General features: G+C 46.9%; 1 protein-coding gene and 1 long non-coding RNA gene across 5 annotated transcripts in view; one reads left to right on the plus strand and one right to left on the minus strand.

The window, feature by feature from the left end:
* Nucleotides 1–24,802, minus strand: part of Mical3 (microtubule associated monooxygenase, calponin and LIM domain containing 3) — a 242,212-nt gene that overhangs the window by 204,808 nt on the left and 12,602 nt on the right. The gene's annotated exons all lie outside the window — the stretch shown is intronic.
* Nucleotides 1,134–18,644, plus strand: Gm30842 (predicted gene, 30842). Of its 2 annotated transcripts, NR_167972.1 has the most exons (5): nt 1,134–1,192; nt 5,224–5,426; nt 6,651–6,761; nt 9,720–9,852; nt 9,942–10,402. It is a non-coding gene; the product is annotated as a predicted gene, 30842 (long non-coding RNA). The 2 variants fall into 2 exon arrangements; NR_167973.1 differs by lacking the exons at nt 9,720–9,852; nt 9,942–10,402 and adding an exon at nt 18,212–18,644.

A 24,802-nucleotide genomic window follows, 5' to 3' on the forward strand; every position in this document is an offset into this window, starting at 1 on the left:
GCCTGGGGGGCGGGGCGACATTCTCAGTCAAACCTCCATTCCTTTTCCAGACTTTGTCTGGTAACCCCAAACACGACTCTTTACTTGGTCGACGGTGAGATGCCTTGGGGTCCAGCATCCCTGTGGTCAGTACTTTCTCCATCACAGTTCCCCCCACCCCCGCGCGACCCCCCAACCACTCTGCCATCTCACTTAACTTCCTGAGTAACCCTTGGAAGACAACAGCTTCAGAACCCACCTAAATCTCAGGTCTGACAGAGGGAAGGACAACGAGCCGCTCAACTCTCTCTCAGAGAAAGCCACACCCGTGCCCTGCTACTTTCTTCTCTCATCTCTCTTCATTTCGCTCAGCTCCTGTGCTTACAGACTACATGAACCCCAGTCTGCCTCACAGTGACCTGTTCTGACCGAGTTTTGCTGCGGGGAACCTCAGGCTTTCAGGTGCCGGCATGGAGTTACGCCTTATGTCTCTGTCACAGCTGACTACGTGTATGTGTGTGTCTCTATGCATCGTTTCTCTTCTATCAGATATTTACCTCCACTTTCTACTGAGGGCAGATAAACAGCACACCACGCTCCACCCCCACTCCCCAGAACTCTGCCAATGCTTGCGGACATTTCTCTGGGATGGAATCCGAAAAGAACACTGGATCTAAGGGAAGGAACATTTTTTGGAGACAGGGCCTCTAGCCCAGGCTGTCTTTGAACTCACTGAGGGTGACCTTTCTGTTCTTGATGCACTCTGCACCTGCCTCCTAGGTCAGATGATTCCTGGAGTGTGCCACCATCCTGACTTATGTGGTATTGGTGGATAGATGCGGTAGAACTTAGGCGCTGTTGGGGATAGGACACGTACTCAAACTCCAACCAAAACAATCGTATAAACTGAAGCACAATGGCAATGGTGTGCTGCCTAGTTTGATGTCAAATTGACACAAGCTAGTCATCCGAGAGGAGGCAACCTCAATTAAGAAAATGGCTCCATAAAACAGGCCTACAGACAAGCCTGCAGGGCATTTTCTTAATGAGCGATCAGTGGGGTGGGGCCCAGCTCATTGTGGGCGGGGCCACCCCTGCGTGGGTGGTGTTGGTTCTAGAGAAGAGCAGACTGAGAAAGCCATGTGGAGCAAGCCAGTAAACAGCACTCCTCCACAGCCTCTGCATCAGCTCCTGCTCCAGGTTCCTGCCTCATGTGAGTTCTGTTCTGATTTTCTTAACGTTGAACAGTGATAAGGAAATGTAAGCCAAACAAACCCTTTTCTCCCCAGGTTGTTTTGGTCATGGTGTTTCATCACAGCAATAGTCACCCTAACCGAGACAAATACGTAATATATGTGATCATTGATAATTCATATTCATTTTGTGCTATATGAGGCAATCCAGAAAGGGGAATTCATTAGACAAACCAAGTTACATCCCCTCCCCTGTTTTTGAGACGGGGTCTTACTATGCAGTGCAGGTTGGCCTCCAGTCCAACATCCTTCCGCTTCAAAACCAGGGGGGAGGCTCATACTCCCAGTACGTGGGAGGTAGAGGCAGGCCGATCTCTGAGTTTGAAGACAACTTGGGCTACATAGCAAATTCAAGACTATAACTTAAAAAAAAAAAAATCCTTCTTTTTCAGCCTCCCAAGTAGTGGGGTCACAGGTAGGTACCACTCCGCCCAATGGGCATGGATATTTTCAGACTCTATTGTTTCTAACCCTCCTCTCTCCCGCTTACCACCTACTCCCCCAAAATGCACAACCATCACAGACTCTCTGTAATCCTACTATGACCTGTGTAAAGGCTTGTTATTGGTTTATTTAGAAAAACTCAGTAGTTCCTTATTTAAATATCCTCAATAAGCAAGAATGAGTAGAACAGGTTTTAGGGAGGGAACGTTTGAGGAAGTAGATGGGAGGAAATGGTGAGCTTTTCCAAGTCTCATAGTAAAGCAGAGAGACTGGATGTTGGTAGTTCCTGCACATTGACTCTAGTGATGGCTTTAACCCATTACAAAGGCTAAGACTTACATTACTAAGCCACTGGTTAGCCTTTGATCTGTGTGTGTGTGACTGTGTGTATAGGTGTGAGTGTGCACGCGCGCGTGTATAAATTGAGCCCAGGGCCGCATATAAGCTGAGCTCTGAGCACAGGCTCTACCCTCAACTATATCCCTTTGTTCTGATGTCAGTGTTTGCTGCTGATCTGATCATTAAATAAACAAAGCTGTGGTCAGGAAGGGCTGGGCTTGGACAGGAGTATGAGGGTAGATTAATAGACCTTTCTATGGTGAGAGATAGAGTGCGATCCCTTAGTCACAGACCATCTGTCAAGGTGACGTGTAGCATGGACAGCTTCTTAATTTCCTGGTAGGAAGATGGCAAGCTTAGGCGAGGGCAGAAGTGGGTTCGGCCTTGGACCCTCACATCCTCAAGCTGTCTGAGCAATTGTCAGTTCTCCAGGAAGAAAGGACAAGAGGAAAGGAAGCTCGACACAGAGAAAAAGAGAATCGATTGCTTGTGACTGTTTTGAGAATTGGCTTCTAAAACTAGGCCGAGTCCAAAGGGGAAATTACTAGGCAAACCCTGCTTACTGAGCTTCATTCTTTCCATCCACCCCCTTCTGCCTTTTATGAGACAGGGTCTCACTATGTAGCCCAGGTTAGCCTCTTGATGAAAGAGCTGAAGGTTGTCTCAGAATTGCTAGGAGCTAGCGTGACAGTAATGTGACCTACATAAATTCTCTTATGAGCTAGGTTCTGAATGTTTAAACCATATTCAATATAATACTAATGTCAGATAACAGATTAAACTTAGAAACTAAATTTATCACAATGGAATAGACAAACTGTAAAATTTTATAGGTTTTCTTTCCTCCCACAGACTAGAGTCATGAAAAAATTAATTTTTAATTACAACAGTTAGTGTTGTTATTACGTTACTATGCTATTTTCAGAGTTTAATTTCCTTAAGAGAATGCCTTAAGGCTGCAGATATATTTCCTAGGGCACAACATGTCTTTATTGAAAATATTATTTAAGGGGCTAGAGAGTTGGCTCACTAGTTAAGAGCACTTGTTGATTTTGCAGAGGATTCAGGTTTCAATCCTGGCACCCACATGGTGGCTCATGACCATCTGTGAACTCTAGTCCCAGGGGATCTGACACCCTCTTTTGACCTCAGCAGGTACCAGGCACATATGTGGCACACAAACACACATGCAGGGCTACCCCCTCCAAACCCAATCAGATAAATATAAAATAAATTTATATCTACCCCTGTGTGTATGTGTGTGTACATACATATGTGTGTGTATGTATGGTGTGTGTCTGTATGTATGGTGTGTGTGTGTGTGTATGTGTATATATGGTATGTGTGTGCGTGTGTGAGTGCTTGTGTGTGTGTAGATGTCATAGAACAACTTCCCAGAGTTTTCCATCATGGGTTCTATGAATCTATCTTAGGCCATCAGGCATGTGTGGCAAGCTCGTTTACTTCCTGAGCCTGCTCAGCAGTCCTGGGCACTCAGTCTGGACACAGAGAGAAATTTGATGTTAGGTTCTTATTCTGGTAGGAAATATTTAAAATGTATGTGAAGATGACACCTGTATGCGGTGCTGACCTTTCTTCCCGAGTAGAATAGCTCCTTTCTTCTTATCAGCTCCAGTGACTCCAGGGACGAGACCGACTATTTATCCATGATAGGCAATCACTGGGTTTTGAATAAGCTGACATTCTTAAGAAGTAGAATTGGAAGGTCGTGCTCTGCCCCCCAATCTTTCTTTTTTCATGAGTGAGAAGCGGGCTCTGGGAGAAGGAATGTCCTGGTCAGGTTTTTAGTCGTGGTTCTGAAAGTATGCGTGGTCCATCGCTCTACAAGGAAGCCTGCACTTGGCCTGCTGTGGGCTGTGGGTGCCAGCGTCGCGATCCTTTGGATGCGCACATCTTTTCAGAACAGGCATGAGTCTTAAAGCCTTTTACACTGCAGAGGGTTGTTTCTTTTCCACCTGGGCTTTGTTTCCTCTGTTGTGAGATACCACGGTCAGAAGTCGCAGTGGTGTGAGGTGGAGTTCTGAGTTCGAGGCCAGCCTGGTCTACAGAGTGAGTTTTGGGACAACCAGGGACACACAGAGAAACCTTGTCTTGAAAAAAAAAAACCCGAACCAACCAAAAAAAAAAAAAACCAACAAAACAAACTAGCAAAGTCACAGTGGCCGGCATTCATTTACTCAGGACGTGGGAAACACTGCTTAGGTGATGTCTATGGAGACTCAGTTCAAGCTCCCAGCTCTACATTTGTGCTCCTGATACCTGCTTTCAGGCAAGGTGCCCATCAGTGCATGTCTCATCCAATCAGAGTCCAGCCCAGTGCCTTGTCTGGTACTGGGTTTCCTCTGCCCCACCCCTTCCCATCACTCCCTGGAGACACACAGCAACCTCACCTGCCGGGCTCCAGTCTCCAGCTGTTCAAGCTGCTCCTAGATTTATTTGGCTCCAGGACTTGGAATGAAAGACATAAGACCAAGTCCTTTGGGTGACTCACATCTGTTTGGGGTGGTTATGACCTGCTGTAATACCACTTAGCAATACATTTCTTCTCCAAACCTACATATCCCCCATTTTCCTAAAAATGCCAGAGCATAGCTATTTATTTTTAAATCAATGTATTTTCTCACTCTTAGCTTTAAGAGTCTATCAACACCTCCTTGTCCCTTCACTCCATCCTGGTTCCTCCCCATTGGGCTTGGTTTTGTTTGAGAAACCGAACAAACCCTCCTCACAGTGTTATGAACCTAGGCAGCCCATTTGCCGCTGGAGGGCATGGTGTCGCCTGTCGCCAGCAGGAACGTGCTTAATGGGAGATCTCCCAGCCTTTTATTCTATAAACAAAACCTAATGTGGCCCACGCTGGCTAAGGATGACACGGAGCTTCTGCTCCTTCAGCCTCTACCTCCCAAGTGCTGGGATTATAGGCGTGTCCCACCCAACCCAGTAATACAAGCTTTCTAATGGAGACATCTCCTGTCAGGTGGAGAGAGGGTTGGGACACAGCCCTGCCCAAGGCTTTGTCCAGGCCAGGTTGGAAGGGACAGGTCGGTGCCTGGAACCCTGTTTCTGTTGCTGTTAGACACAGCTAAACTCAAGGACAGAGAGGAACAGAGGGTGTGTCGTGGGAACTCCATCCTCCTCCACACAGCTTCCCACACAGTCTGGAATCAGTCTTGTTCTCTCTGCACAGGTTTGGCTGAAAGTGGATAAAGCTCTATTGTAAGAGACCCCGTGGGGTAGAAAGCAGGAAGAGCTGTGTAGTTTGAAGCAACAAGCCAGAAAGACATATCCTATGTTCCTGGCCTGTGTGTACCTCTGTACCTGGGGACCATTCATGTTCCTTCATGGACCAGATCACATCTACTGGCGTGGAGACCAGAGGCCAGATTTAAGGTATTATGTGGGGCCTATTCAGATTTTTCTTTTCTGATTGCAAGCTGCAGGCCAGCCAGCCAGAGCTACATAGTGAGACACTATTCAAAACAACAACAGCAACAACAACAACAGCAGCAGCAGCAGCAACAACAACAACAACAACAACAACAACAACAAAACAATAAAAGCCAAAGAAGCTATCAGAAAAACTAAAGCTTTTGTCAGACTTTTCTAGGGAGTAAAGACTGTAAGAAATGCTAGGCTTCTTTCTCTTCCTGAGGTACTCCAAAGAAGAATGAGAAACTCAGTAAACTGTTGGTTATAAGTTGGCGGTGGGCACATGTAGTTGGAGGGGCACTGTTTTGTGAGATTAGTTTAGTTTAGTTTAGTTTAGTTTAGTTTAGTTTAGTTTAGTTTAGTTTAGTTTAGTTTTTTGAGACAGGGTTTCTCTGTGTGGTCCTGGCTGTCCTGGAACTTACTCTGTAGACCAGGCTAGCCTCGAACCCAGAAATCTGCCTGCCTCTGCATCCCAAGTGCTGAGATTAAAGGTGTGCGCCACCACGCCCGGCTGAGATTATTTTATTAAGCCTGCCCTTTAAAGAGATGGTACCCAATCTGAGAAACTGGTTGGAACAGACTTTGAACACTCTCCAGGCCTGAGAAGGCAGTAGCAGTGCAACACGGGCAGGGTTTTTGATGAGGAAGCTGAGTTCATTATCTGCTTCAGGAGATGGGCACATGTCCAAGAAAGCTACTTTTCTGCAAGCCCAGATGGCTAGTGCCGAGGCTCCTGTAAACAAAAGCTGAGGCGAGGTAGGAAGACCTTGGCTACAGGAGGGGAAAGAACCTCTCTGTTGTATCTCACCAGCTGAGAGTCAACCTGTGCACGATTTCTTGTGAAGGCCACCTTACAGAAAGGAGCCATCTTTCTGTTTAGAGGTGCTCTCAGCTGACTGTGCATGTGTCTGTCTGGCATCCCAGTTATCAGAAGTCAGAGAAGGAGGACAGATTCAAACTCTGGTCCAGCCTGATCAACAGAGTGAGCCCCAGGCTTGCCAGATCTACATAGTGAGACCATTTCTCAAAACACAAAGTGAGATTAGATGAACAACCAAACGTTCTCATAAGAAACTGAAGTAGCAGCGGGCCATGGTGAGTGTGCGTGACTTTCTTCCTTTCCCAGATATGTTCTGGAAATTTCCAAACAAGAGCCAACTATTATTTACAATAAAAATCTCTCAGCTTTTCTTGCAGTCTCCGTGACATTGGGCTGTATGTGCCTCATTAGATGGGATTCCATCCAGTGCGTCCCAGGAACCGCCCTGCCATCTCACTTAAGATTCTTAGCAACCTGTAAGTTTGGAGCCTACCATAATTTCATGTAAGAATATTGTAAAGGAAATTGGGCAAGTCTCTTTCTCTCTCTCTCTTGGGGGTGCCCCACCTTTCATGAGGCGTATCTTCATTCTTCTGTTAACCATTCTTAAATCTGTTAGAGACTGAACCAACACTAGCAATTCATAATAAGCTCAACTCCGCTTCATACTGGTTCCTCTTGAAAGTCTTTTCTTAGGCAGAGTCAAGAATCCTGCTTCGCCTGAGACTCTGGAAAGAACTCCTCGGGCTACCAAAGGGTGGCATTGGGTAACTGTCTCTCCATCCAGTGCCTGGCAGAACAGGGAGATTGAGGAGGGAAGAGCCGGCTCTCGATCTGTCAAGGCTTCTGTTTGGAATGGGAGCCAGCGGGACAGGTGCATTCTGGAGAACGAGAGTGGGCAAGCCAAGCCGTGCTCCAAAGTTGCTCAGGAAGGGTGAGCAGGCCAGCTTGCTTCCCACACAGAATCTGTGATAGAAATTGGATTGGGCAAGAGTTGTGTGCTTTTCGATGGACTTAAGCAAGAAAACTGGCTCTAATTCAAATGTCCTTAAATCAAAGGTCCAATTGGAGCTGTGGCTCATGGTCCCTGCAGCCTTCACCTTTGCCCCGCTTCCTCTGAGCAGAGCTCTGAGCTGGGGAACCTCAGACGGCTGATGGGGACTGACACAAAGCTTAGCTTGCAGTCTGCCCCTCCTGCATGTGCCCAGATCTGTACCATCTCACACCGGCTGGAGGATACTCCCGTGCACATGTGTGTGCACCAGTGCTGTTATACATGATGGTGCATCATGTTATACATGCATGTGGATAAAACACATGCAATTAGGTTGCACATGTATTTATGTAGAAAAGTCAGAATGTGTCCCTGTAGACAAACTAATATATGTGCCCCTATGGACTTGACTTTCGAGATGCTGAAAGTCGGAAGCATGTTGTCACAGAACAAACAGAACAAGCCCCCGCCCCCCTTCCCACACCCTGTATTTTTTTGGCCTTTGCATAAGCACACAGGTCCCTTGTTTCCCCTCTAGTGTTCCAGGGCAGCCATCTTCACGCCTCTCCTTCCCCCTCAGTCTTTAGTCCTCATCTGATTGGCCAGCTGTTCCCACTCCCCGTTCTAATGGCCTCTGTGAGAGGAAGAGCTGAGTCAGCTGGTGGCCAGGAGCCAGGACCCAGGACAGAGTCTGACTATCTCACAGGCCTGTGTCCTTGCTGATTCCTGCTGTTGCTGGCTCTGCCCTGCTCCTTAGAAGCACAGAGCATCTCCTTACTCAGGTCATCCTAGAGCCTCCCAAAGCCCGAGAAAGGCCTGGCTCCCAAACCACAGGCCAGAAGGCCCCCATTCCACAGAAAGGACCACAGTTTCCCCAGCTGTACTGCAGAATGATAGATCGCCATCCTTGTGAAGAAGAGGCAATCTGTGTCTGCGTTCTCAGGTCACGATATGATTTTCTGTAGCAACAAACAGTGTTGATATATATAGAAGATGAGGTTCATTCCCATGTGAATTCATGATATCATGGGGATAAACACCTAGGGCAAAGATTAGAAACAGTGGGGACAAAAGTATCTCTTGGGAAGACTTGATTGACTAAAATCTGAATTGAGCCAGATAACATACCACAGGCCTTGAATTCCAGCACAGAAGATAGAGGCTCGGAGATATCAGTAAGCCAGAGGCCATCCTGGTCTACATAGTAAGTTCCAGGTCAGCCAGGGTTACAAAATGGGGCCTTCTCTCAGAATCAAATCAAATCCAACCTGGCTTGACCATGTTCTTCTGGGTACTTATTGGATGCTGGGGCTGGAAGGCCATGCATTAATGCACACACTTTCCCACTGAGCCACACCTCTAAGCCCTTAAAACAACTACAAAGCAGAAGGAAGCTGACTAAAGAAAGACCTTAGGAGATCCTAATTAGATCAGATTTAGATCTCCGTAACTGCTCCTCCCTGCACTGTCCCAGCTGGCATGCGCATTGGAGGTTTTCTCTCCCCAGGAGACTGACTCATCATTCTTCAAGGTCCCTCTCCTGTAGCCTTCTCTCCATCAGCGCCATGACCTTTGCCAGCCCATAGACGTCTGCTTTCTACATGTGTTTCCGCCCGCCTCTGCAGGCCTCTGTCCCCTGTGCTTCCCTTTCTCCTCGCTCCAGAAGCTGCCTTTTAGCTGCCAGATGGTTTCTGTTAGCTTGGCAAGATCTAGACTTGAAGAGATCTGGGCACACCTCTGAGAAGTCATCTAGATTAGGTTGATTGAGGCGGACTCTGAAGCCCAAGAAAAGGAGGAGGCTGTCAGAGCTTGAACAGTCATCTCTCTCCTGCTTCCCGTCATCCTCACCAACTCAGCTGGCTCTTTTTTTTTTTCCCCTCACATTAAATGCGGGCCCTATTCTTAACTTAGGATGCTTCTTTTGTTCTCGGATTAAGGATGAAATATTGTCTAGCGCTGTGGCATGCGCCTATAGTCCCAGCTATTCTGGAAGCTGAGGCAGAAGAATTGTTTTGAAATGAGGAGCTCAAGGCCAGCCTGGGTAACATAGGTCCCCATCTTAAACACACACACACACACACACACACACATGCACACATGCAAACATATACAATGTATATGCATATATGCACACCCTCACACACATGTTGTATATGTGTATATGTATATTGTATTGTGTATATGTATGTATATGCATACACACACACTTTTTAAAAAGAAAAGCACAAAACTCCCTACAGCCCTGACTGATGGTCCCTGCTGGCCTCACCAGCGTAGCTCCCGCCATTCTCCATGTGGCAGCTCTTATTCATCTGCATTTTATTCATTATCTGCATCTCTGCCTCAGCCTTCCACAGCGTGTTTGTTTATTTCCCTCCCCTACTCCTTCCTTTGTGATCTCTCTCCTTACCAAGCCTTCTCTCTGTCCCTCCTTGGGAAGGTCATCCTGGGTCACAGACGCTCGTTCGCTCACTCCATCGTGGACCAGCAGCTGTCAGCCAGTGCTGCCCACAGCTGTGTTCTCTGCCTCATGCTGCTTTGCAGACCATTGAAAGCATCTCCCGCTCAGTGAGGTAAAAGGAGGGAGTACAAAGGCTTTGGAACTTTGGAGGCTGAAGTATGCAGGGGCCTCTGTATTTATTATTTGTTTGTTTCGTGGCAGGTCTGGATTTGAACCCAGGCCCCATGCATGCTAATGGGGAGTGAAGTGCCACAGCCCAGGGTCTTCTTTTGACAGCCTAGTCCGTCCACCTTGTCCACAAGATGTCCAGGTTAGGCCTGAGCCTAACCTGCTTCCCTTCCCCTTGCCAACTGCTCTCCATCTATGAATGGTCCCCGGGAATTAGGAAGAATGGGGTGGGAGTGGGATTGGCCACTCCTAGGAGTCTGGTGTTTGTTTCATCTCCTCTATAAATGGTGTAAGAAAGATGTCCCAGCAAGACGTAGTAGCACACATCTGGGATACTAGCACTCAAGAGGTAGAGGCAAGGGTTATCCTGAGCTACATAGCCTATCCAAAACCAGTCTGGGTTACAGGAGACCCTGGTTTTATTCATTCATTCATTTATGATATTCTCTTTATCCAGTTCCAACCTAAACTAAATAAATTAAAATTTCAGTTTCTCTCTCTATGTAATTTTTCTCTTAGAGGAATCATTTGGATCCACAGCCAGGCGAATCCTGCAGTGGCATCTGCACTCTTGGGGCTGTGGCCTTTGCATCCCTTAGCCCATGCCAGTTTCCAAAGCAGGCTGTGGGTGTCTCTCAGAATGTACAATCAGTTTTTCCAGAGGCCTTGACATACTCCCATCCCCACACCGAGTCTTTGCCTGTGATTTCTGGAAACGGTCCTGTTTCCCTTTTCTCTCAGCCTTAAGTGGATTCTACCTTGGGTTCAGAGGAAGTTCAAGGGTTCCAATCAGTCTTGTCAATGTTTATTTAGTTCCTTTTTTTTCTCCTACCCTGGGGGACCAAATGCTGGCCTTGCACATTCTTTAGGTTCCTTATGGTAACTCTGGCATGAGGCACTAGGGGCTTAAAATGAATGAGAGTTAGAAGCGTGGCTTTTTCGGAGGCAGCAGGGATGGGACAATTGTGGTGCAGAAAGGGGGCTTGGAAGGTTGGGTGTGCCAGGCTTTAATCCTTTACAATAATGATAAAAATCCCACCCTCCCAGGGAGAAACTGTGCTCTGTGTAATGGAGGCCTTAACTCTCTTCCCCTTAAAAAAAAAACAGTACCCAGGGGGGGTGGAGAAATGGCTCAGTGGTTAAGACCCCTTCTTCGGAGAAAGTAGAAATAATGACTGAAGCCTCAAAACACATCTAGGACCTATATCAGTCAGCTTACAACCTCCTGTATCTCAGACTCCAAGGGATCCAACACTCCCTCCTGGCTTCCATGAATATGGGCACACATGTGACATATACACACATATCTACAAACACATAGGAATAAAAATAAGTCTTAAAAATGTGGACAAGGTTAACTGTATCTTTTATGATGAACAGCTTTTTCAGTCACTCTAGGGATGCTCACACAGCAGTGTGTAAGCAGCAGAATGCTGCCAGCGGACCACCTTGGGAGAGCAGGATTGTTCAACGTGATGTTTGCAAGGGAAGAGAGGTTGTGTTATGCGTAGTGAGAGATGTTGAGCTTTTAGTTAGCTCCAAGACTGCTGCTCTTGATGGGACAATTAAGTTGTCCACTCACATACTGACTATCCTTGACAAAGAGTTAGCAGAAAAGTCGAGGAGAAGGGTTGGTTTTGAAAAATGGAAACAATGTAACTAACGGCTTCATCCTTCTGGCATCAGTGTGGCAGGGATCCCAGCGCAGCTGGCTGCTGTATCCTTTTCTGCAGGAATCCACTTGGGATTGCAGGTGCCCTGCTAGTGCTGGTTTCTTAAGTGGGCACTGCTGATCCAAACTGAAGTCCTCATGTTTGCACAGCAAGCACCTTCCCATCCATTCCCAACAGAGTCAGCTCCCCAGCTCATTCACACTTCTTTCTTTTCTCTCTCTCCCCTACTTTCCTTCCTTCCTTTCCTTCTCCTCCTCCTCTTCTTCTTCTTCCTCTTCCTCCCCCCCCCCCCTCTCAATAGAGTCTCACCATGCAGCCTTAGCTAGCCTGGAACTCCATATGCAGACTAAGCTGGTCTCAGATTTAGATATCTTCATGCCTCTGCGCCCCCCCCCCCCACACCAAGTGCTGGGATTAAAGGCATGTGCCACCAGCTACAACCCAAAGATACAAAGGACTGGAAAGCTGGGGAGTGGGACCACTAAAGCCAGCTTCACTGTGAATGATACATATCCATCCTGAAGATATTAAGGGCTTGGGAGCAGAATTAGTAAATGTTCCTGGTAAAAGGCCAGACAGTGGATACTTTAGGCTTTGAGGGCCATACAGTTCCTGTTATAGCCACTTGACACTTGTCGTCTTGCACAAGGAACCACAAGACTGTGTAAATTAAGGAGTGTGGCTGTTGTCCAAAAAAAAAAAAAAAAAAAGTTACATATACACGCCGAAATTCAGGACTACTACAATTTTCACATGTCAAGAAATACTATTCTGCTTTTAGTTTTTAAAACATAAGCCCACCCTTAGTTTGCAGACCACACTAAACCATGGTTTGGCCATGGCTGGAGTTTGCACAACTGACATTGTATAGGATACAGTTCCTAAGGACTGAGCAGTGGAGCCTTTGCTGTTCCATTGTTAGTTGGCTGTATGCTTCTCTTCAGTTTTCTTTCTTTGTGCCTCTTTCTTTCCTTCCATCTTTCCTTCCCACCTCCACCTCTCCCAGGAGTAGAGCCCAGGGCCTTGTACAACGAAAAGCAACTACTTTAGCTACATTACCAGCTCCACTGATTTATTTATTTTGAGACAGGCTCTCACTAGGTTGCCTGGGCTAGCCTTGGACTGATGGGATACCCTACATTGCCCTTGAACTTCTTCCTCAGCCTTGAACTTCTGAATCTTCTGCCTCAGTCTCCTGAGTAGCTTTGATTACAGACCTGATGTGCCCAGCCTGCTGCTTCTGTTTCAAACCCATCTTAGATGTCCATAGTGTAAGGTCGCTAGTTTTTAAATCACATCAAAAATTTCACTTCTAAATGACTGCTGCTTTCCCATGGGAGCCCTTAGGAAATAACAGAGCCAGTGCCTCCCTCTCTAGATATTATGAAAGGCCTCGTTTGAATATTTAAGGCTGGCCTTGGTTGGTCTTAGCCTTTCAGGGCTGGGATGGAACCCAGAACCTAGTGCAGGTAAGTTGGTGTCTCACTGCTGAGCTAGCTGCTCTTCTGTTGATGGTTCCAGCAGGGTGGGGCTGGGGAAGGATTCAGTTTTCTTTAAGGGGCTGGCCACAGGGACTTCCTTCTTTCCTTCCTTCCTTCCTTGCACTGGCAAGTATTCTACCACTGAGCCACACCTCCAGCCCACAAGGGTTGGTTTTACAAAAGTAAAACCATGGTGTGTGAAATTTGATCGTAGTAGGTAACTTTCCCCCTGAGAAACACCACAGTAATGGAAAACAGGAAGACACGGTTCAAGAGTTGATCGGAGAGACAGGAGCTGTAATCAATTCCAGAGCCACTGATTGTTTCTGGGTGGTGATGGTTTTAATGTATGCTCTGACATCTTGTACATAACTAATTTGGTAAAAACTCTCATTGCTCTTGCAGGAATTGTAACAGTATGCACACTTTTTTTTTTTTTTTTGGTAGAATGTGTATGTACCTAGGGGAGGGTTGATGTTCTAAACAATTCAGAGAAACAGGTAAGTTGGGTGTGGTTAAGCTCAGCAGGTAGGAGGTAGAGGCAGAAAGATGGAGAGTTAAAAGCCAGGCGGGGCTGTCTCGAGCAATCAGACTGGAGAGATAATTTACTGGTTAACATCCAGTATTGCTCTTCCAGAGGCCCTGGGGTCAGTCCCCAGCAGGTGCTTGAGGCGTCTCAGGATCATGACTAACTCTAGCTCTAGGCCGGTGCTTCTCAACCTTTCTAACGCTGCGGCCCTTTAACTCAGTTCCCCCGGGTTGTGGTGATCCCAACCATAACATTATTCCACTGCTACTTCATTACTGTATGATCGATACTGTTGTGAATCGTAATGCAAACATCTGACAGGCAGGCTGCCTGATGTGCGACCCCCAGGTTGAGAACCGCTGCTCCAGGGGATCTGGTGCCCTCCTCTGGCTCCTTCATGTTCCTGCACTCACTTGGACATACTCATTCACGGACACACACACACACACACACACACACTTTTAAATATAGTTTTGTTTTTGTTTTTGCTTTTTTAAAGAAAAGAAACCTAACAACAACTAATCAGTCAACTGTGAGTGAGAGCCCTTGAAAGAGAATGTTTTATTAGGCTGATCACCTGGCAAAAGCCTCAACGACTGTGGAAGAGTTTGGAATGTTGTGGACCCCATAGCCTAATTTCATTTTTTTTTCTGGGCATCTTTAGCCTCCAAAGAGTCCTTCCTTGGCCACCTCTATGTTAGAACTAACATTCTGGTAAACAAACAAAAAACTTTACAATGTACGAACTTAAGAAAACCAATCCTCTACTAGGAGAAGCCTAAGCACTATCAGGTAAAATGGGAAGCTGACAGGTAGGATGCCCTCATCCCATGGGACACTTGATGTTTCCAACCAATGTACTATACATTTATTTATTTTTGTTTCACGTGCTTTGGTGTGTTGCCTGATATGTTTATTTGAAGGTGTCGGATCCCCTGGAACTAGAGTTACAGACAGTTGTGAGCTGCTGTGTGGGGCTGAGAGTTGAAGCAGGGTCCTCTGGAAGAGCAGCCAGTGCTGTTAACTGCTGGGCCATCCCTCCAGCCCCTACCAATGCATTTTTATTTTTATTTCTTAATCTTTTAAAACATGATTTATTTTTATTGTTTGTGCATTGCTGTTTTGCCTGCATGCACGTCTGTGCCAAATCACTTGGAGCTGAATTACAAACTGTTGTGAGCCGCCATGTGTGTGCTGGGAATTGAACTTGGATCCTCTGGAAGAGCAGCCAGTGCCCAGTGCATTTTGAAACTGCCTTAGCTTATAACTTTCTTTGTTCTGTTACTGTAAAAACTCCATGAATGTGGGGAGAGATGGCTCAGCAGTTAAGAGCACTGGCTGCTCTCCCAGAGGTCTCGAGTTCAAACATCAGCACTGACCTGGTAGCTCACAACTATCTAAAATGGGATCTGATGCCCTCTTTGGGCAAGCAGATGTACATGCAGACAAAATACTCATATACATAAAATGCATAAATAAATAAACAAATCTTAAAACAACAACAAACAACACCATAAAACTGTGTTCTTGTTAATAGCCACTTAAATTTAACTTCAGAATAAACTATTTTTGATTCCCTTTGAGGTGAGAGCTGAGCTTTTACCTCGACACAACCAACCAACTAATTAACCAACCATGCAACCACCAACCAAACAGAAGCATATGTGTGGAGGAGAGAGGATGCTGTGGGGGTGACTGGTCCAGGAGTAGTAGGAAGGGAAAGTCAGTTTATTGTGTGCCTTGAGAACACACACAGCAGGGAAAGCTGCCCTGAGCTTGGCCTTCTTCCTTGTGTTACCAGCGGACTCCAGGCCTCTTGCATGCTGGATAAGCCATGACCCACTGAGCCACACCCCAGCCCTGTGTGACAGCTTTTAGTCATGCCTGGGAGAATCATTAGCTTCAAATATGGTTATCGACTGAGGGGCTGGCTGCTCTCAGCCTCAGTCTCTACCTCACTCTCTTCCCTGAGGCAGCTGTGCAAAGATTTGGTCATATGACACTGAAAGCCTGGGACCATGCCAAAGCAAGTGTGTAGTGGCGTGGAGGCCAAGGACAGGGCCAAAGCCTGCTGCCAGGACCCCCTCCCTGCCAGATGTGGCCAAAGAGCATCAAAGCTCTACTCGTTGTCTCCGCCCCTCTCTTTAGCAGGGCAGCTAGCCCTCCCCTCGGGCACCTCTCCACCCTTCTATTCTCCCAACTCCCAGGAGCCAGACTTGGTACCCTGGAAGCAAGCCACTCTTTCTTCTCTAGGAGCCTGACAGTTATCTCTCGGGAAGGGACTGCTGGGAGTTCAGAGTTTGGGGTACAGGAGAGGGGTGGAGGGCAGGTCTTTTCCAGGGGAATTCAGGAAGGTGCATGTGCCGGAGCACCGGGCTCCACATAGTGTGAGGACTCTCAGGCTCGCTGGGTTCAGGGCTAACCCTCTCTGCAGGTTTGTTCCCGTTTCTCTATAATATACACTTCTCTTGGCTGGGAGCAGCAGCTGCTGCTTTAAGGGGAACCGGCTCTTGGTGGAGGCAGGAAGATCAGGAGTTCAAAGTTATCCTGAGCTACATAGTTAAAGGCCAGCCTGGTCTACATGAAGAAGAAACAAAATTCCACTATAATGTGTTATTATATAAATTAAGTGACAGATATTGTCTTTGGTGGTGTTTCTAATGCTGTGAGAAAACATGGTGGCTAAAAGCGACTTTAGGAAGAAAGGGTTTAATTAGCTTACAGATCCTATTGAGGGAGGCCAAGGCAAGGACTGAAGCAGAGGCCATGAGGGAACACTGCTTACTGGCTCACTCATACAACCCAGGACCGCTTGCGCGGGGATGGCACCTCTTCCAGGGGGCTGGGCCCTCCCATGTCAATCCTAATGACAAGAAAATGCCCTAAACACTTGCCTAGAGGCCCATCTAATGAGGGCATTTTCTCAAGTATTAAGATCCCTTCCTCCCAGATATGTCTAGGCTTGTGTCAGGTTGACAGAAGCTAATCAGTACAGATGGTGGTAGTAATTCAATGACTATTTTTAAGGTGGTAGACTGAGCTTGTTACCCCATTTTCTACCCCCTTTATTTGTCAGATACTAAGATATACAGTGTATTGTATTATTTGTAGTCCGGGGGTGGAACACAGTCCCTGAAAAATGCTAAGTGAGCACTCTACCATTGAGCCACACCCCAGGTGTGACAAAGTCAAAGACACTTTTGCAGGGAGGAGGCTGGGGGGGGGGGTTGGACGACAAACTCTGAGATGCATTGTGTGTGTATAGGTGTGTGTGTCTGCGTAGGTTAGATGCTTTGCCCTTCCACTTCTGCCTGAGACAGGCAAAGCTAGCTGGCCTGTGAGCACCAAGGTCTTGCTTGTTACCATTTCTCATGCTGCAGTGGGTCTGATGACAACCGTTTACCTCTGGCACTCGCTATCTCTATCCCCAACTCGAGGCAAAATCCACTTGCCTCTGCCTCCCAAGGACAGGGATTAAAGGCGTGTGTCACGTGCCCAGCTTGTCGCTGGCACTATGTGGGTCCTCCAGATTGAATAAGGTTCTTATGCTTGCAAACAAACCTCAAAAGTATTACCATTTTTGTTAGCCTTTGCTTTTTTGAGATAGTGTCTTCTGTAGCCCTGGATGGCCTTGAACTTATTATGTAGTTAGGGGTGACCTTGAATTTCTGATCTCTCTGCCTGTACCTCCCAAGGTGGGCAACACCATACTCGCTTTCAAAATCATTTATGTGTTGTACTTTATAGTCAAATTTATTCATAATCACTTAATTCTTATTAAGCTTTATTTTGCAAAGCAAATCTCTCATTTATGTTAGTTCTACAACTGAGCTACACCCCTAGCCCCTGAACTCACATGCATACACACAGACACACACAACTAAAACGTAATTTTTTAAAAAAGAACAAACTGAACTGAAGTTATATCTTGGTAACATTTAGGAAGGCTTGTGATTGGGTCAGAATCAGATTAACACTCCTACAAAGAAAAGGAGATATACTAACTTCACGTGCCCTAGAGGAACAAGCCATCAGAACACTTTGCAATGGGGTTTTTGTATTTCCCAGTAGTAGAGTGCCTTCTATCATGTCTGAGGCCCTAGGTTCATTCCCTAGCACTGCAAACAAAACAGCGTAATACCCTTGGCTCTTTGAAACAAAGAGCCTGCATTTCAGGGGGAAACAATTGAGAAGGAGAAGGGAGTGAGAGGGGGACAGGAGAAGGTAACGGGTATGTGAATGGGTTCACAACTCATTATATACGTGTATGAAAAAGTGTCACGATGTCAGTGTATCTCTTATTCTTTCTTTGCTCTATTGGTCATATGCCACACTGATTTTGATTAAGGAGAAAGTGTGTGTGTGTGTGTGTGTGTGTGTGTGTGAACCTGTGTATGTGTGTGTGTTTGAACTGTAAATAGATTCCTGAGGGTAAACAAGCAAGTTTTCCTTCAGGACCTCAAAAATATGCAATAAATGTAGATCTCAGATCTCTACTGTGTGAAGAGTGTGTGTATTTAGGAAACCAAGAAGTCCATGACTGGGTGCGCTGCCAAGCTCGGCTTCTTCCTGGAGTTCCTTGCTTCAGCCCAACACCCCACTTTGCCTGTTCCCACCAAGAGTCCCCACCAAGGGAGAGGAATCAGAGCCTGTGGTTGTAATTCATCACCTCGACCTTTCTCGCAACTCCTTTCTGGATACAAGTAGTGGTGATGACCTGCCTCCAGCTGGCCCTGAGGATTCAACAGAGGAATGGCAGCAAGACCCGACTACTGTCCAGGGGCTGCTGCTGACCGCGGTACAAAGCGAGCAGTGAAGGCGTACAAGAAGTCCGAGTGCCATGCTACTGCAACTGAGCATCCAGGCTATGAAGTGCAATCCGGCTACGCTGCCCAGCACCAGAACACATGCTAGCTTCTGGTAGAGTTTGGACTATAAAGAACCACCAGCTGGAGGCTCCTGGGTTTTGAGCGCTGGTAGCTCTCTGAAGCTTAAGTGAGGATTTCTTGCAATTCCCTTCTGTCTTGTCACATGCTTAAAAACAAGTCAAAAACTTCACAGTTTTCACAGCTTGTATAATTTAACCATTTGGGATTCATTTTAAATTTGGGGCTAGTATAACTCCTTGATTGCATTGAACTGTAAAGAGCCAAAAAAGGGGGGGAGGGGAGTATCACAAATTGGACTTGGCGCGCTTAAAAGACAAGAAAGAACATGAAGTTGGGTGAGTAGGGAGGTGGGGGTAGCTCTCGGAGGAGTTGGCAGAGGGAATGAATATTATTAAAATACATTGTATGAAACTGTCAAATAATAAAAACATTATTTTTTTTAAAAAAAGGAAAAGGAAAGAAAAGGACTTAGGAGGCAGTACTAGATCAGACCCAGGAGCGTCCAGGAGTACAGTTCCTTAGTTCCTTCTACAGGGACCCTAAAGCTAGAACATGCACACATGCACGCACACATGCACACACATGCATATGCACACAAATGCACATGCACACACATGCACACATACATGCTCACATATGGACACACTCATGTGCGTGCATGCGCGCGCACACACACACACACACACACACACACACACACACACACACACCCCAGCTCTGTGGGTGGCTCAGCAGGCCAGGCACAGCTTGTTGCTGCTGTTAGCTGAGGCTGCTTCTCACTCATCTTCCTCAGAGATCCAGTTTTTATCTATCCTGTTTCACTTTAACAGGCCTCCCTTCCAGTCTCCTTTCATATTCCAAGTTGGCCGCCAGTTCACATTCATGTTCTTTTTAACCCCCTGTCCCTCCCTCCTTACTGGGGCATTGTCCTTACCCCAGTGTATACCCAAGAAAGCCTCCAGAGGCCTTAGTGATGGTAGCAGTTCCTCTCACCTCTCCTTGGCCTGTTTTTGAGCACTCTTTGGAGGGCCTGGGATCTGAGACCTACAGTGCCTTTGAACCCCCTCTCTTCTAGGCTCTGATACACACTGCTGCTTTAGGGTCACAACTCCAATTCATCTCACTTCCAAGTGATCTGCTAGACCTGGAGTGACCAGGGACATCCTGTGACCACGTCACATTCCTGGGGTTCAGGCTCTGAAGTGTCCTGGGTTGGAATGAAGCTTTCAGGGGACTGAATTCTAGGGTTTGATGGGGGGGGGGGGTTTCTGATTCTGTCTTATCCCAAGTGGACTGGGGGCAGTCAAGAGGGAGTCAAAGGGCTGAGCTAAGAGTGGACAAGAGGAACGCTGCCCCCAGAGAGTCTGAAGAAATCTTGGTAGCAGTGTGATGGCCTGGGGCCAAAGTTCCAGGGAAAGGCAGGGAAGATAGGCTTTGAGTTGCCTTTTACGGAAGCAGCCTCAACCAGCAATTCCAAGCTCAGAATTCACTTCACCAGTTCAGACCAAGCCTTGGCTCCATCTCTCTGGTGTGTCATGAAGAGCACATCTTTGAATTCCAAACCCAGGCCTCTCCAGTCATTCTCCTCAGCCTGCTACATATAGATCTTCTGCTGGGATGGGGCTGCAGGGCCTCGTAATTATCAGTAACCAAATAAACTGTTCTGCTATGCAAGGAGTTAGAATGGGGTTATCACGAGGGAAGGGAAGACGTGGCCAGAACACTGTGTTCTTTCTGGTTATGTTTCTTCCAGAATCTCTCATGTATCTCTTTGCCATATCTGCAAACTGATGGCATTCTGAGAGGAATGGAAGCCTCCTTCTACTGATGACATAGATGGATGACTATCAGACAGAACAGGTGGCTCATGAAAGTGGCCTTGGTGTAGACAGGTCCAGAGGCTGGAGGATTACAGCTAGTGGTGGTCCCTGGAGGTGGGGTGGATGGGTTCCCAGAACCTGCTCTTTCAGACCATTGGGCTCCATGGGTGGTCACCTGAGGAGTTCCACCACATGCTTAGCTTTGGCAGTATACTTTTTGTTGTATTTCTTTATGTATATGAGTGCTCTGTCTTCCTATACGTCTGCATGGCAGAAGAGGGCATCGGATCCCCTTACAGATGGTTGTGAGCCACCATGTGGCTGCTGGGAATTGAACTCAGGACCTCTAGAAGAACAGTCAGTCCTCTTAACCACTGAGCCATCTCTCCAGCCCCACAAGTATACTTTTTGATAGTACAATCTTTCATCTCCAAAAACAATTCTATTGCACCCAGAGTATTTAATTTTCTTTTAAAATTCTCTCTTCAACAAGACAGAACAAACTGCGACGCTCAGACTTACTTTCCTAAGTAAGTCACTTAGAAACACCTGTTCAGGGGCTGGTGAGATGGCTCAGCGGTTAAGAGCACCGACTGCTCTTCCAAAGGGTCCTGAGTTCAAATCCCAGCAACCACATGGTGGCTTACAACCATCCGTAACAAAAGCTGATGCTCTCTTCTGGAGTGTCTGAAGACAGCTACAGTGTACTTACATATAATAAATAAATATTAAAAAAAAAACACCTGTTCAACTGCACAGCACCCTTGTGAGAGGCACTCAGATGCCAGTATGTCTCCACCTGCCAGACTCCACCTCCCATCTCTTCTTTGCCTTTGGAGAAAGTCATGCCCACATGGATGCTCATGTGAATCTCCAGCCTCCTCCCCTGTCTTTCCCATGGGACAAGGACCTCGCTCCATACTTTGTGGAGAAAACTCAGGTGAGTAGAGACCTACCCACTCTTCCCATTGCACCCTGCCCCATGCAGATGACGTCCAATCATGACTTTAGCAGCCTGTGTGTCCCTTATCTGCTTCTGTCTGATGTTACTCTCCCCTTTGACTCAGGGACCCATCCCTTTTCTCCTTAAGATCTTGGTTCCACATCTCCCTGTTCTCTCGGAAAAATCTTATTCTTTCTTTCGCTCTCATCACATAAAACTAAAGAAAAGTTGGAAGCTAGCGAACATGGCTGAGTGGTAAATGCTTATCCTGAATGTGCAGGTCCTGAGTTTTCTAGCATATCTGGAGACAGAGATGAGAGAGTGTGGGCAGGCCTATAATTCCAGCTGCTCAGGAGGCTGAGGCAGGAGGATGGAAAGGTCAAAGCCAGACTGGGCAACTTCATGAGATACTGTCTCAAAATAAGAAATAAAAGGAGATCGGGGAGGGGTTCAGATCAGTGACTGAGTGAGTCTCTGACCTGGGTAAAGCTTCGGCTTCAATCCCCAGTGTTGGGGGAGAAAGGAAACAATAAGTAGCTCCTTAATATTATTATGAATACCACCCTTACCTTACCAAGAACTGCTCTCATCTATGTTAACTACCCTACTCTGCTTTGTAGAAGGAGGGTCTCTCTCTCTCTCTCCCTCCTTCCCTTCCTCCCTCCTGGCTTTGAAGATCTTTCTATATTATGTCTTTCAGCTCCATTTCTCTCTTTGCAAGTCAATGTCCTCAGTCTTTCTGATCACCCTCCCCCTCCTCCCCCTCCTCCCCTCCCTCCTCCTCCATCCCTCCCAAGCCCTCAGGACTCTCATCCAGTCTGATAGATTCTCATACCATGTGGATGCAAACTTGTGGATGGAAACTCCACTCCACATCCTGGTCTCTCTGTTCTTTCCTGGTCTCTAACAGGCCACTCAGACTCCACCCATCCAAATGAAAGCCCTTGGTCCCTCTCCAAGCCCATCTGCTTTCAAAGATTGTTCCATCTTCCTGAAGTGGTGTGTCTTCTCAGCTGTGGGGGATCCATTCTAAGTCTCAGTAGAGGATGTTCTACCAGGGGCTTAGGAAAAGACCAAAATCTACAATTTGAAGAGTGGCTCTGCCAGTGGCGTATCGGTCCCACGTGACTTTTGTAAAGTTAAAACAAACAAACAAACAAAACCACAAATAGAACCATGCTAAGTGAGGAACGTCGGTGTCCCATGCACACATGCAATACAGCAGGGCTGCGAGGTACAGACCCATGACTCATATCCTAGGAGGGACAGAGGGGGCCTGTGTGAGATCTCATGCTACTCAGAATAGCCAGCAATTTAAAAATGTAGAAATTATTTATTTCTGGAATCTTCCATTTAGTAATTTCCAACCATAGGTAATTGGAATCGTGGGAGGTCTGCTGGTAGGAAGTGCACTGTAAACAACCCCAGGACCCTTGTGTTCCTCTTAAGTCTTGAAGAGCTCTGCTCTACATTCTCTCCATGTCACTCTCATCATGCATTTACTGATGGGCCAGAACCCTGCTCCATTCACTGCCATGCACCTCTGTCTTCTCTTCCTCGGACCAATGCCCCATCCAGGTAATCCAGGCTCTATTCTTGCACCCTGGGAAAAGCAGCCTGGGGGTGGGAATCTCCTCTTCCTCCTCCTCCACTTCTTCCTTCTCCTTCCTCTCCTCCTTCTCCTTCTCCTCCTCTTCTTCTCGTTCTCCTTCTTCCTCTTCTTCTCCTTCTTTCTCTTCTCTTCATCTCTTCCTCCTCCTCCTCCTCCTCCTCCTCTCCCTTTCGTCTTCTAAGACACTATCTGGCCCCATCTGATCTTGAACTTGCAGTTTTCGTACCTGATCTTCTGAAATGCTGCAATTACAGGCATTCTTTACCACACCCAACTCCCATGTTTCTAAAGCAGATCTTGCATCATCGAAGTCTTCCCCTAAAAACATCCAACAAAATCTTTCCCATGGCCCACAAGGCCCTCTAAAACCCGCCCTTCCTGTTTGCGGCTGCCTCTCTGCCCTCTCTATCCCCTGTGCTATTATGGCCTTACCTGTCTCCCTGATCTCACCTGTGCATCTTCATCTTTCAGGTGTTGGACTTAATGACACCTGCTCAGACAGTTCGCCCAAACTTCTGAGCTAAAGGAGCCCCGGTCGCTTATCTCTACTTAATTCTCTGTGTAGTACTTATCAGTACACAACTATGTCATACAGTCATTATGTGTCATCCGCCTCCAACAACAGCCGGGCCCCACACTTTGAACTCTTGAATGTAAGCAGGGTTCTGCCTACTGGCAGTGTCTAGTGCTTTCACTTGGCACATGGCAGGCACTGAATATTTGTGGGTGCTTCCTGACTCTTGGACTATGGTAGATACCCTTGGAGGATGTTGTAGAGAATGTGAGACCTTGCCCCTCCCATAGGTCTTCGTCCAGCCCATGGCCTTCTGCCTCTTCCTGTTTTTGTCCCCATTTCCTAATATGAGATGCTAGCCAGGTGGGTTGTTGGAGCAAGGAGTAGGTGGGAAGAGTGGGAGCCAACATGTCCACAAAAACACAGGCCAGAGTCCAGATTGATGGTATTGAGCCTTGAAGACTTCAGCTGCATCTAATTTAACCTGGGCCGACTCCCTGGAACCTTGTGGGCTAGTAGTCTGATTTCTGCTCTTTTCCAAGCCTCAATTAAGGGAGCAACAAAAGCTCCCTGTTACAAGCCACGAGTGGTGATCTCATCAGCTAAAACAAATATTTTCTTTCTGGTTATATTTATAGAAGTCTCTCTTGTTTCCTTGCATGACCCTGGCCGACATCATTTCTTTACCTTCTTATCTGTGACCGCGTGTGGGGGAGGCAGCTTTATAGCTACACCCCCTGGCTGTGCTGGCTTTCCAACTCTCCTGTTTTGCTTAGCGTTCATTTGTAGGGCTCTTGTCAAGTCAAACAGTCTCTAATCTCCAGTAACCAAGGCAGTAACTAGTACTATTCTTTTTTTTTTTAAAGACACATTGGATCCAGCCCGGAATTTTGATTTTTCTCAGCGACACCTCTGCCCTCCCTTGGTGCGGAATTTGGTATTTTTCTTTTCTTTCTACCAGTCAAATGCTTTTGGATTTGAGGCCTTCCTCAGTACCACCATTGAGTGGAAAGCACACACCATTCCCATGATCCCTTAGACTCATACCTGACTTCCTCCCACTGTGTCGGCTCCTTCCATCCATGAATGTCTCTCAAGCATTCAGAAAAAGGTGCTGTGGTCACAGAAGGAGACACTAAAAACTCACTCCTTGCACAGAAAGAAGCCAGCTACGGTGCCTTTTGGCCTTTAGTTCTGATGTTTCCCTCTTCGTCGTGGCTAAACTCATGGCTAAGCGTGGCCTAAACTCTGCAAGAGTTTACAGAGATCAAGGGATATCTGTCCACTAATAAGCCCAGTAACATCTTCAGATAGGAAGGGAAGAGGCGCTGGCTGGGACTGTAGGTTGGAACAAGCAGAGGAAGCTGCTGCTGCTTATTGGAAAACTTGGATCCACGCATCACAGTTTTAAAATCAAAGATTTAGACACGATG

Source organism: Mus musculus, chromosome 6 (genome assembly GCF_000001635.26).
Source record: "Mus musculus strain C57BL/6J chromosome 6, GRCm38.p6 C57BL/6J".
NCBI classification, from domain to species: domain Eukaryota; kingdom Metazoa; phylum Chordata; class Mammalia; order Rodentia; family Muridae; genus Mus; species Mus musculus.